General features: G+C 49.8%; 1 protein-coding gene across 6 annotated transcripts in view; it reads left to right on the top strand.

The window, feature by feature from the left end:
* ZBTB7C (zinc finger and BTB domain containing 7C) overlaps positions 1 to 12,635 on the top strand; it is a 383,514-nt gene that overhangs the window by 230,222 nt on the left and 140,657 nt on the right. For 2 of the 6 annotated variants that reach the window (XM_070361657.1, XM_070361655.1), the window contains exon 4: positions 201 to 291. The exons of the other annotated variants lie outside the window; for them this stretch is intronic. The gene's annotated coding sequence lies outside the window, so the exon portion shown is untranslated. The remainder of the gene's footprint in view (positions 1 to 200; positions 292 to 12,635) is intronic. 6 annotated transcript variants of the gene reach the window in all.

Here is a 12,635-nt window from a genome sequence, read left to right as displayed (position 1 = left end):
GCCAAGCTGTCCCCAGCAGCAAGCACACAGTAGAACACCAGCTATGCGGGACCTTCGCCATTGGCTTGTTCCCAGTCTGGTCCATTCCCCTCATCTTCCTGCAGAGCCCTCCCCTGGCCCTGTCTGCCAAGACTTCCCCAGAGGAGGGGACCATCCCCCTACGCCCCACCTCACTCCTGCTTCACTTCCTCTCTCCCCAGGCACATCATAAGTGAAATGAAAGCCTGTATCTTCAGAATCTTATTTTCAAGAGGAGTGCTGGCCTGCCGGTGAGCGTTCCTGATTACCATGGTAATCACCAGCTGAATGGAGTGATTTTATAATACATTTCCATCAGAAAATGAACAGGTGTGCAAGGGAAATCAACATTTATCAACAAGATAGGTCTTGGGAGATTAATAGTGAATTTAGGATGGCTCAAGGAAACAAAAGGAAGAAAGAAAGAATTCATACTTTTGTTTGCAGTCAAGATCCTTCCAGCCTTATCTCTGATCATTTCCCACCTCATCTCACTCCCACCCCCACCCATGAGCTTTTCACTCACAGTTCTCCTTGTGCTTTCCTCTCCTCTCTTCTTTCCAGTCCTTAACCATCTGTCAAAGCCCAGCTCCTCCAGGAAGCCTTCTTTGGTTCACTCAGCCTTCAGGAATTTCTGCCTTCTCTGTCCCTTGGCAGCCCCTCACTGGGTCTGTGTAGCCTCCCTCACTCCCCAGTCAGCTAGGAGGACCCCCAAGGAAACTATACTCATCCATGTTACAACCCAGGTCAACAGGCACAGACCCTGCTGAGCTAACTCTTATCAGCTGGGGGCTTTAGTTCCACACATGGTTCTCAAGGATAATGTGCCTCCACTGAACTAAGAACCTCACTGTCTTCCTCAGGGCCCGATTAAAAATACCACCACCACCACCACCACCACCACCACCAGAGGTATCAACCTCAGTGACTATAGAGCTCGGAGTGCTGAAATCCAGACTTGTGTGTTCCTGTGAGATTAAAGGAATTCCTTGGCATTGTGGTCCTTCTTCCAGAGATGAAGGTTGCAGTGGGGAATCCAAGGAAGCTTGCAAAGCAGTTCTGAGCTCTGAGCCTCGGGGTCCCTGAATCATCACTTTCCTCCCTCCCATAACAAAAATCAGTTCCCGTTCTGGATCTGGGAAACCACAACTCTGCAACCAGGAGAGGCGTTTCCCCCTCTGCTGAGGCCACCCTGGGCTCCAAGGAGGCATAGAGCGGGGGATCAGGGGCAGGGGCGGGGAGACCCCTCTAGTGCTGGGTGGGGCCGAGGAAGAGGCAGCCTTGCCCGTCTGGCCCTGGACCTTCGTCCTGGCCCACAAGTGTCTCAGACCCGGCACGTCAGGTTTTGTCATTGGTGTGAGCTGGGGACCAGAGGGGCTTGACAGAGGCCTTGGCATGAAAGGCCTTCCTCACTTTCAAGCAGGACAATGCATCAGAGGAGTTGCCAGGCCTGCTCTGATGGCGTGAGAGGCATTAGCTAATATTTTGATTTTAATAGAATGAATAATAAAGAGCCCGCCTGTCTCTTGGAACTAATTTTGAAGAACGGGTTCTGCCACACGTTCCTCTGGTTGAATCAGGCTCCGAAAGAATGGATAACAAAAGGTTTAACCAAAAAGAAAAGGCATTCCTCCACCAACTTTTCTCTCTTTTAATTCCCTTCTTGTCATGCGCCTCAGTTAACAGTAACTTATGAAAAGATGAAATAGAGTTGGAACAGGAGGCCCTGAGCCTCAGAAGAGGGCTCGGGCGGCAGCCCTCGCTTTTTGTTCCGCGGCATGAATGGCTTCGCGGTGGGTCCCCTCACTGAGCCGGGTGCACGGGCCTGGAGGGCAGACATGTACCACAGTCTCTGGGTGGGGCGGTGGCAGGGGGGCTGCCTGGCCTGCCTCCACAGGTGTCTGCTGGAGGCAGGGGCTGGTGGAAAGCAGGAGTCGGACTCAAAGTGAGTGATTTGAAGGCACTTGAGTCCGAAGGCCTGTGCAGGATGTAGGGGACCCCTCAGGCCCCAGTACAGTGCCCCGGGGCTGTTGACACTGCGATTGAAGGGGCCGGGGACGCAAGGGTGCTGAGAGCAGAGGCAGTCAGGGTGCTGTGGAGGGGACCACCTCGCCGGTTGTGACCTGAGGGGTCCCTGAAGACAGAGAGACAAGGCATTAAACACCCAACCTCCCTCTCTCCCTCCCTGCAGGCTCCTCTGGGGCCTCCACTGGCTGCAGGCTGTTGGGGCACAGCCTCTGGGCAGAGCCAAGTGCCAGGGGCAGAGTGAGCCCAGAGGGGCAACTCGGGACAGCAGCACAGCGCCTCTGCCCTCACGACATCCTGGGGTAGGGAGGGCTGCCCAGCATCCTTGTCAGGGTCTAGAGTCTTGGGGTCGATTTCAGGGCCTCCCGGGAAGTCCTCAGCTTCTTCTTCAGGGACCACCATTCTTTTCACCAAACACATTGTCACTGCGGTTCCCCTGGAGAGGGGCGCTGGGGCCATGCTGAATCCACACTGAAATGCCCCGTCTGATGCCTCACTGGAAGGAGCTCTGGCAAGAGAGCCACCAGGAGTGGGCCCTGAAGGAGACGCCAGCTGAGGAAAAGTGGGGGTCAGGGCCAGAGCAAAGGACACAGAGGCTCAGCCCACCAAAGCCTAGCCTGGGACAGTGCCTGTCTGGGGTCACGATCCTGCGAGAGCCTCCGTTCCCCGCACCATGGCTGTTGGAGCCACAGGCAGCTCTCAGCTCTGCTCCCCACAGAGCTCAGAGTGATCCTGCCCTTCCCACGGCCGGCCAGCATAATCTGAGAGCAAAGCCTGGCCATCAGTGTTTCACTTGTCCAACAGCCCATGAGGTGGGAGCACAGACGGAGATGTGAGGCTCTCGCTCAAGGCCACACTGAGCCCAGATGCTTGATTTCTGAGCTGCCCCCTGGTCTGGCTGCCTGCCCGGGGTCTTCTGGCAGAGGAGGGTCTGCACCTGCAGAGAAGGGAACATCATTCAAGTGTTGGAACTTCCAATTAAAATTGTTTTATTAGGAAATAATTTCAAATTAAAGAGAAACTGCAAAAAATAAAAAGACCCTTACATCTTTGTATTCTAGACCCACCTGTTGTTAGAAACTTACCCTATTCCCTTTATAATCTTTGCTCTCTCACAGTATCCACTGTATCACTTGTATCTCTCTCTCTCACACACACACACACACACACACACATTTGGTCTGAACCACTTGAGGGTGTTACCCCTAAATACTTCGGTTTGTGTTTTCTAAGTATAGGCGTATTGTCTAGCATAATCATAGTATGGCTGATCAATGCATGTAACATGAATGCATACTTTTGTCTGATTACCAGTCTACCTGGTGTGTCTTGATTTCATCAGTTAAGCTCATGATGCTCTTTACGGCACATCCTTGTCCACTGAGGATCCTGTCTAGGGTTGGATGTTGCTTTGTTATGTCTCTTTGGCCTCCTTTAACCTGGAACATTTTTGCAGCCTTTCTTTGTCTTTTAGGACTTTGAGATGTGTGAGGTGAGGTGAGGTGAAGTCGCTCAGTCGTGTCCGACTCTTTGCGACCCCATAGACTGTAGCCTACCAGGCTCCTCCATCCATGGGATTTTCCAGGCAAGAGTACTGGAGTGGGTTGCCGTTTAGAATACCAATGCTCCCCTACTTTCCATAAAATGTTCCTCATTGTGGGTTTGTTTGATGTTTCCTTGTCATTAGACTCAGGTTATACATTCTTGGCAGACACCTGCCTGCATACTTTGGGCTCTTCTCAGGCAATCACACCAGGAATCACTCACTGGTCCCCACTGGCAATGTTAATTTTGAACTGCCAGTCAAGGTATTGCCAATTTCTCCACAATATGGGGATCATTGTTTTTTCTCCCTTAAACTAGCATGCAGTCTATAGGAAGACTGCAATTATGCAAGTCCCTACTCTTCATGGATGTAGTATCCATTGATGACTCATGCCTGATCCCATGGTTAACATGACGGTTGCTGCAAATCGATGCTTTTCCAGCTTCAGCATTACCTCCATGTTTACCAATTGGCCCTTGGCTTTCTACTGTAACAGTAGAATTTATTTGTGGTGCAAACAGTATACATTTACTATTGTAAGCAATAAAATGTATTTATTTGTCTGGTGAATTTCTGTTTTTCCAAGAGTTTATTAATATTATTTTTCACTGTACTCAATTATTTTGGGGATTAAGCTGCTGCCCCAGAGTTGACCGGTAGAGGAGCCCCTGTAAGTTGACTCCCATGATATGATATGTCACCAGTCCTGTTATGGAGCACTTTCTTGCTCTCTGGCATAACAAGAGGTTCCAGGCTCATCTTGTAGCTGCCTGGTGCTAGCCCTGGAATCAGTCATTTCTCTAAGAAGCCTTGCTTCCTTTTAGTGGAGAATGGTATTAGAGACCAAGATCTGGGCTCTGAGTGTGCTCGACGGCTACTGATGTCTTTGCTTCTTGGCCCTTTTAAGGGATAGAACTAGAAAATATAAGTATGCATAAACACATAAAATAACTTTCATCATACATGTATACACACATGTACAGAGACATGCATGTGCATTTACATATTCACGTGTGAGACATTCTGAGTCCACACCAGTACTTCCAAATCCAATCCTCTTCCACAGGGATGCTTTTTGTCTTACCCCATTCCATCTTCCTTTGTGGCACGGATGGTAAAGCGTCTGCCTACGATGTGGGAGACCCAGGCCCGATCCCTGGGTCGGGAAGATCTCCTGGAGAAGGAAATGGCAACCCACTCCAGTATTCTTGCTTGGAAAATCCCATGGACGGAGGAGCCTGGTAGGCTACAGTCCATGGGGTTGCAAAGAGTCGGACACGACCGAGCGACTTCATCTTCATCTACATCATCTATTCCATATTTATATGTTTTTCTTCCATAGTGAAAACTCAGGTTCCCCAAACCATCAACACATTCACTCACTCACTTAATTCTGTGTTAAATCTAAAATAGCATCAGAATTGTTTCACCTATACTGCTTCAGTCAACAAATCTTGTTCCCTTACTCCAACCCTTCTCTGCTGTTAGATTTTATTTATTTTTTTCAGTTTTCATTCAATTTTAGGGATTTTCCCTTCCCATTCTTATTGATGCAATTTTTAAAAATAGGTTGAGTACTAACATACTTTCAAAAGTCAGAACTACACAAAACGGTATACTAGGAAAACACTGTCTCCTGTATTCCTTCTACCCCATCTCCCCCTGGTAGGAAGTCAACTTAATTGTTTGATATTTACACTTCTATTGCTTTCTATAAAAATGAGCAGTTTTTATGTGTTTTGAAATTTTCCCTTCTTTTTTACACGAGAAATAGTGTGTTATATATGCTTTTTAAACACTTTGCTTTATGTATTCAGTCTCCTGGAAAACACTACATACCATTCCTAGAGGTCTTCCTCGTTCTTTTTTATAGCTGCATAGTGCTCCGTGTGTGCATGCCATAGTTTACCCAACCACTGTCCTATGCATGACCACAAAATAATTCTAAATAATGCTGCAAAGCTTGTGTGTGTGTGTTGGAAGTGTCTCTTCAGGGTAAACTTCTTAGAATGGGAGTACTGAATTGAAGAGTAAATGTGTATGGAGTTTTGTAAGATATTTCCAGGTACCCTTTCATGGGGTTGTGCCAATTTGCGTTCCTACCTGTTTCCTCATAACCTTACTAAAGAAGGTCCTGTCAAGTTTTGGAACTTCTGCCAATGTCATGAGTATGAAATGGTATCTTAGTGTAGTTTTAATCTGCATGTATCTTGTTATGTGTGAAGTTGAACATTTACATAGTTAAGGATATTTCTGTTCCTCTTGTATGTAGTATGTTCTTTTGCCCACTTTTCTATTGGGATTCTGGTCCTTTGTGCTTCAATTCATAACAGCTTTTTAAAAAACCTAATAGTGATATTAAATCTTATCTACGATATATGTAGCAAGTATTTTCTCCCCGTTTATTGTTTATCTTTGATTTTACTTATGGTGTTTGCCATATAATTTAAAATTTTTTATATAGTAAAATTCATCAACTTCTTACAGCCTCTGGATTTTCAGTCATAGTTGGAAAGCATTTTCCTACATCCATGTGAAAATATCATTTTTGATGGCTATGTAATATTTACACACAAAGATAACCATCATTTTAATATAAATTCTAAGATGAATTGGAGTTCCTAAGCGGATGGGGAAGAGGGCAGAAGAATGCAGAGGGGGAAGTAGCTTGAAGGTTGGAGGTTTGAAAGCCTTGCACACTATTGGTTTCAGGATGAGGACAGAGGAAAAGTGATCCCTGCCTTGCACTCATGCAAGGAATCATGTCTGGCACCCATGACACGCTCCAGTGTCAAGACACACAAAAGAGGGCTATGGGAATTTCAGAGGACTGACAAGTATCCTTTGGGCTGGACACAGAGACACTGGGACAAGGCTGGGAACAGGGTGAGGCAAATGCATTTGGCAAATTTAAGGAGGCTTCATTCTCAGAGTTGTGCAAGTGCAGGACTGGCCCCTGGAAGTGAGGATCTCCTTAAATTTAGTTCCCTGAGCATCTCACCTGCCTCCCCTGGTCCTTGCCTTTCTTCAAGGGAGGAGCAAGACATGAACTGGGCCTGAGTAAAAGCAGAAATAAATGATGGGGCCAGGGAAGCACTGTCAGCCTTGGCTGAGCCAGTAGGAGAACCATGCTCTGGCAGTTGTTGTTGTCCGGTTGCATTCAGCTTTTTGGGACCCATGAACTGCAGCACGCCAGGCTTCCCTGTCTTTCACTTTCTCCCGGAGTTTGTTCAGACTCATTCCATTGAGTCGATGATGCCATCCAACCATCTCATCCTCTGTTGCCCCTTTCTCCTCCTGTCCTCAGTCTTTCCCAGCATCAGGGTCTTTTCCAATGAGTTGACTCTTCACATCGGGTGGCCAAAGTTATTAGAGCTTCAGCTTTAGCATCAGTCTTTCCAACGAATATTCAGGGTTGATTTCCTTTAGGATTGACTGATTTGATCTCCTTGCTGTCCAAAGGATTCTCTAGAGTCCTCCAGCACCACAGTTCTAAAGCATCCGTTCTTCAGTGCTCAGCCTTCTGTCCATCAGCTATGCTGTGCTGTGCTTAGTCACTCAGTCGTGTCTGACTCTTTGTGACCCCATGGACTGTAGCCCGCCAGGCACCTCTGTCCATGGGGATTCTATAGGCAAGAATAGTAGAGTGGGTTGCCATGCCCTCCTCCAGGGGATCTTTCCAACCCAGGGATCGAACCCAGATTTCCCACATTGCACGTGGATTCTTCACCATTTGAGCCACCAGGGAAGCCCAAGAACACTGGAGTGAATTGCCTAGCCCTTCTCCAGGGGATCTTCCTGACCCAGGAATCGAACTGGGAATCTCCTGCATTGCCAGCAGATTCTTTATCAGCTGAGCTACTAGGAAAGTTTTCTGGCCAAATCAGAAAGTGGCATGGTGCTGGGAAGGTGGTGTGGGAGAAGTCTGGATTTCATTCTGGTGTTGGAAAGCCACTGCAGGACTTTAAGAAATTCAAGAAATTCTGCCACATTGGGGGAAATAGGGCTAAAAATCATCTCATCCCAGAGCCGATGTGAAGATTATATAAGACAATCAGACTAAACACTTGCTGTTGGCACAGGGCCTGGCATGGAGTGGAAGGTCAATAAACACGAGTTTCCTGTGTTTGGAGGGCATCTACTGATTTTCTTAATCAGGTTTCGAGTCTAATGCCCTTGACACCATGGGACTGTTCAAATCTCAATGTGGAGGTAGAAAATTATAACAAAGAAACCTTGAAGGAAATTAACTGTTCACCTACCTCAGGAAGAGGGAGATGGGATTATTCTAGGCAGCTTCAAGGGATCTGTTTTACAGACATGGAAACTGAGGCCCAGCAAGGATCTCACAGTGTATTAATGGCCCACAGTGGGCGAATGTATTCCCACACATCCCCTCAAGACAGACACGGATGCTCACTCCCCCTCTGCCCTCGGCCCACCCTCCCCCAGCCCTGGAAAGCGCAGGAGCTTGTGTGCCAGAGGCTCTCCCAAGAGCCTCGCCAAGTGTTTCCTCCCTGAACCGTGCTGACCGGAAGGGGGGAAAACCTAGGAGACAGAAGACAGGGCTGGGGGACAGCAGGCGGCCCTGCTGCCCTCTCCACCTCCAGGCCGCAGCCTGGGGGGCAGGGCTGACCGAAGGGCCTCAGGCCTGTCACTACTCCCCTCCTCTTCCCGGGCGTCAGCAGAGGCCCAGAGAAGCCTGCTCCCCGCGGCCCTGTGTGTCCTGTCAATCAAGTGTGTGGGAAAAATAATAAGTCTGCAGCCCCATGGCTGGAGCTCGTCCTTCAGAGCTTGCTTATCTGCTCTCCCCGGGGCTCCCGCTGATTGAGGCCAGGAGGTTGGCTGAATCTCCCAGACCACATTTGAGGAGGGAGGGCAGGCGGATGCCGGCCCCACTCCCAATTCTGCAGCAGCAGGGCTCTCCCCTCCGGCCCTGTCGGTGCTCAAGCTCTCCCGAGAGATCTAAACCCTCCCAGAGCGGAGGCCTGCCAGCCCTTCCTCCTGCTCCACCAGGCTTGTGGAAATTGGCCACCCTGACCTGCCTCGTGGTGCTTAAGCGAAGCACCCACCTCAGCCTGTCTTCCCACCAGGGGCCTGCCTCAAGTCCATCTTGAATTCTTCAGCCTCTATCCCTGGCCCGAGACCCATCTGTCCTTAATGGCCCAACCCAGTGCCACCTCGTCCCAGGCGCCTTTCTCCACTCCGGTCAGAATGCACATCGCCCCTCTGCCCACAGCCTGCACACGGAGGTTTCAGCGTCTTGGGCAGGATTTGGCATGTCTGTCTTTTATTGGAGGTGGTCGTGAAGGGACGGTCTGGCCCTTTCAGTGTGAACTGCCTAAGAGCTGGGGCTATTTCTCAGTCAGCTTTGAATCCCTCCTAGCGCCAAGCACAGAGCGTTAGCGTTGACTGAACCACAGAAATGCGAGTGAAAAGACCACAGTCTTTAAAGACAGGAGGAGTTAACCTTGAAATGTGGCTGGACGTTTGCTGAATGGCCTTGGGAAAACCACTTAACTGTCTGAGCTTCTCCTTGCCCATCCGTTCAGTGGGACAATCACATGTGCCCACTGACGGCGTGGGCAGCGTGCCCAGCACAGAACCTGGTCCCAGTAGGCGCACATCCCCTCACTCACAGATGCTTACCGTGCGTTTTCTGTGTGCCACGCTGCAGGGCAGCCAGAGGGCGACAGCGAAGACTTGAGTGCACTTGTGCGAAGTGAAGTTGAGAGTCCACTCTGGCCAGCCTGTGCTGGGGCTGGTGGGCCAGTAAGCACTCCCACTGTGGGGACGGTGGTTTTTTTCTAGGCCTTTCCAACCAAACAGCTGCTGAGATCAGCTATCAGATGGATGATTTCTAGGGTATTTCTGACAGAGAAGAGGGCCTGGCCTAGGCGAGGAAGTGAGGGCTGAGAGGAAGAACGTGAACTAACATCACTCAGTCGTGTCCAACTCTTTGTGAGTCCATGGAATTCTCCAGGCCAGAACACCGGAGTGGGAAGCCTTTCCCTTCTCCGGGGGATCTTCCCAACCCAGGGATCGAACCCAGGTCTCCTGCATTGCAAGCAGATTCTTTACCAGCTGAGCCACCAGGGAAGCCCAGGAAGTGAGGGCTGAGAGGGAGAAGGGAATTCAAAAAGAAACAAGAGATCTGGGTTCCTGACCTCACAGAGCTGGTGCCATGTCCCACCCAGCGCTCTCCAGGAGAGGGAGAGCTGGCCAAAGCAGGCCTGGGTTCCTCCTTTGGGGAAACCAGGAGTCAGCCAGCCTGGGGTAGGAGCCTGGAGACTGGCTTTGTCCTGCTCTAGGAACCAGGCCTGGGAGCTCTGTAGGCAGGGGGTCTGCAGGTACAGGCAGGGCTGGGGAAAGCAAGTGAGACCCCAGTCTGTCTTCAGCTGTGGCCACAGGAGCTTCAGGACCTAAGCCCAGGAAGGTCGGGCCGCCAACCCCAGGTACTAAGACTCCACTCCCAGTTGAGCACGGGCTGTGTGCAGAGCCCAGTGCGCATTCCCTGCGGGATTAGGAAGTGAAGAGTACCCACCCTGATGGGAGGCGGGCGATCTTCCACTGGGAAAGCACCAAACCCATCTCCCAAAAGAGATGCTTTGGGATCAACCACAATAGGCCTCTGCGCCCACGTGCATGCAAGTCTCCAGGCACCCTTCTGTGCAGAGAGGCTGGGCACAGAGGGCTGGGGTGAGCCCAGGAAAGGCTCTGGGAGAGGCACCCATGGAGTCAGGCCTGCAAGGATCCCGTAGACGGGTGCCCTTACTTACTGCGCTGAGGTGGCCATCTCCAAACATCTGAGGATCAGCAGGAAGAACGCCCCCCTTCCTCAATCCAATAGCCAAACCACAGGAACCTGAGCGATCTGAAAATGCTAATCTCTGAGGCTGCCCGCTGGTTTGGTGTGCCCTTGTTTCTCTTTCCTACTGAGCCTCTCTGCCTCCCCTCAGCCCCCCATTTCTCATGTAGATAGACCACAAGGCCCCAGCCCTCATCCCAGGCTCCCTGTCCTTCTCTGGAGAGGCTGCCAGGCCCACCTATGTGCAATAAGGCCCTCTCTCCATTGATGGGCCCAGGTGCTCCTGTGCAATAGGAGGACTACATCCTAGTCAGTCAGGGTGGAGGGGGGCTGTTCTGGCATCCGCCTGGTAAGGCTGTGCCTTCTTCCCCTCCTCGCTGCGGGTACAGGGGAGGCAGCTAGGCGCTGAGGAAGCCCATCACTCCATGTGCGGGCAGAGACAGCACCTTGATGGCTGACCTCAGCTTTCATGGGTTTTTCTGGGGGAAGGTTGCCTTTGGGATGAGCAGAGTTTAAATGGGGCTTTCATTGAATCGAGAATGGAATGACATTTTAATTGCATATCTGACAAGTTAAGAGAAATGAGGGATGGGGGAGTAGACAGAGCCAGGGAAACACAGAGTCCTTCTCTCCAGTCTCCCTCATAACTGGGAGAACAGACAATTTGAAAGTGAAAGTGGGCATTATTATAATTGTTAAAGGAAGCAGGTATAAAATGAGACTTTCCTGGGGAACATGAGACTTCAGGGGCCACTATAATTGGCTATATGCTCTCTCCTCCGTTTTCCCCATGATAAGAAAGAAAGAAAGGCTCTCTGACCCTCTCTGGGTAATTAATGGGTTGTGTAGCTCTGAGGATATCGCTTCACCTTTTTGGCCCTTGGCTTCCTCATCCATAAATTTTATTCATTCATTCTGCACATGTTATCTTGTGCCCTCCACACACAAGGCAAAATGCCAGGTGCTGGAACTTCAAAAGGGACCACGACAGGGCCCCGGCACCAGTCCAGCTTTCTCAGAACTCGGGTCCCTGCCCCCTCCACAGACACCACTCCAGCCCACAGTGTCGTCCAGTCTGGTTTGGGGGAGCCGAAGGAGTTCGGTGCCAGCAGAGCGACGCTGTCTCTTCAGCCTCACTGGTGAGTGGTACAGGTAATGGCCAGGAAAGGAGCCTGGGAGGCGAGAACATTGCGCCCATTTTGTGAAAGAGAAACCTGAGACTCCAAGAAACAGATAGATGCGCTCAGCAGTCCACAGGCAGGAGGGGGAGGAGTTGAGATTCAAACCCAAAGCCGCCTGGCCATCAAATCCTCACTCTTCCTTTGCGCTTCCCCTTTCTATCGTCTGCCCCTTGCTTGCCTCCTGCTCCCAGCCCTCATGCTGCTGTCTGGCCAGCAGACTCTGTGGCACAGACAGGCCCCCATGGAGACAGGCCAAGAGCCCCAGAGCAGCTGTCACACATACCAAGGGCTGCTAAGGGGGTCTTAGCTCAGCCACTTCCCTTCCGTCCTCTCAAATTCCACAGCAGAGAAGCAGACCCACTGACACCTCTGTTTCAAATCTTCTACAGTGGAGAGGGTGGTGAAGAAGGGTGCGATAAATATTATGATAAATATAATGGAACAGCTTGGAGAAAGAAGAAGATCTAAGAAGGTATTTTTATGCCTGATGCCAAAGACACAAGACCTCATTCCTCATGCAACTTCTACTAAAATATCAACTAGAAAACTTTCCTAGATGGAGAAATGATTTGTCCAAGGTCTCACAGGACAGATGACTGAACCTCAGGTCTTCTCTCTCAATCCAGTGCCCTTCCTCTAAAATACCTATCCCTCTTTCTTCATAAGCACCTACGAGCTGGTTTTTATATTTAAAAAATCATCAGTGAGATCGGACAGTTTAAATAATTTTAGTGAACATTTATATTTCATGGTTTTCCTTATTGGTTCAGAGGAGTTCTTTGTGTATTTTCGGTTCACGCCGTGTCTGTTATACATAATGCTAATACTTTTCGCTGAGATTATTGACTCTTAACTTGTACGTGGTATCTTTATCATAGAAAAGTTTGAACTTTAATCACATCTATCATGTTTTTCCCCATTATGGTTTGTGTCATGTTTAGGAAAATCTGCACACTGACCATGCATTTGTCAAAAACAAATTGGCTGGAGCTTCAGGATCAGAGGGCCTCCCTTGTGGCTGGTAAAGAATCTGCCTGCAACACGGGAGACCTGGGTT

Source organism: Bos mutus, chromosome 24 (genome assembly GCF_027580195.1).
Source record: "Bos mutus isolate GX-2022 chromosome 24, NWIPB_WYAK_1.1, whole genome shotgun sequence".
NCBI classification, from domain to species: domain Eukaryota; kingdom Metazoa; phylum Chordata; class Mammalia; order Artiodactyla; family Bovidae; genus Bos; species Bos mutus.
The sequence above is the reverse complement of the archived record's forward strand: the minus strand, read 5'-3'. Positions and strand labels throughout refer to the sequence as shown.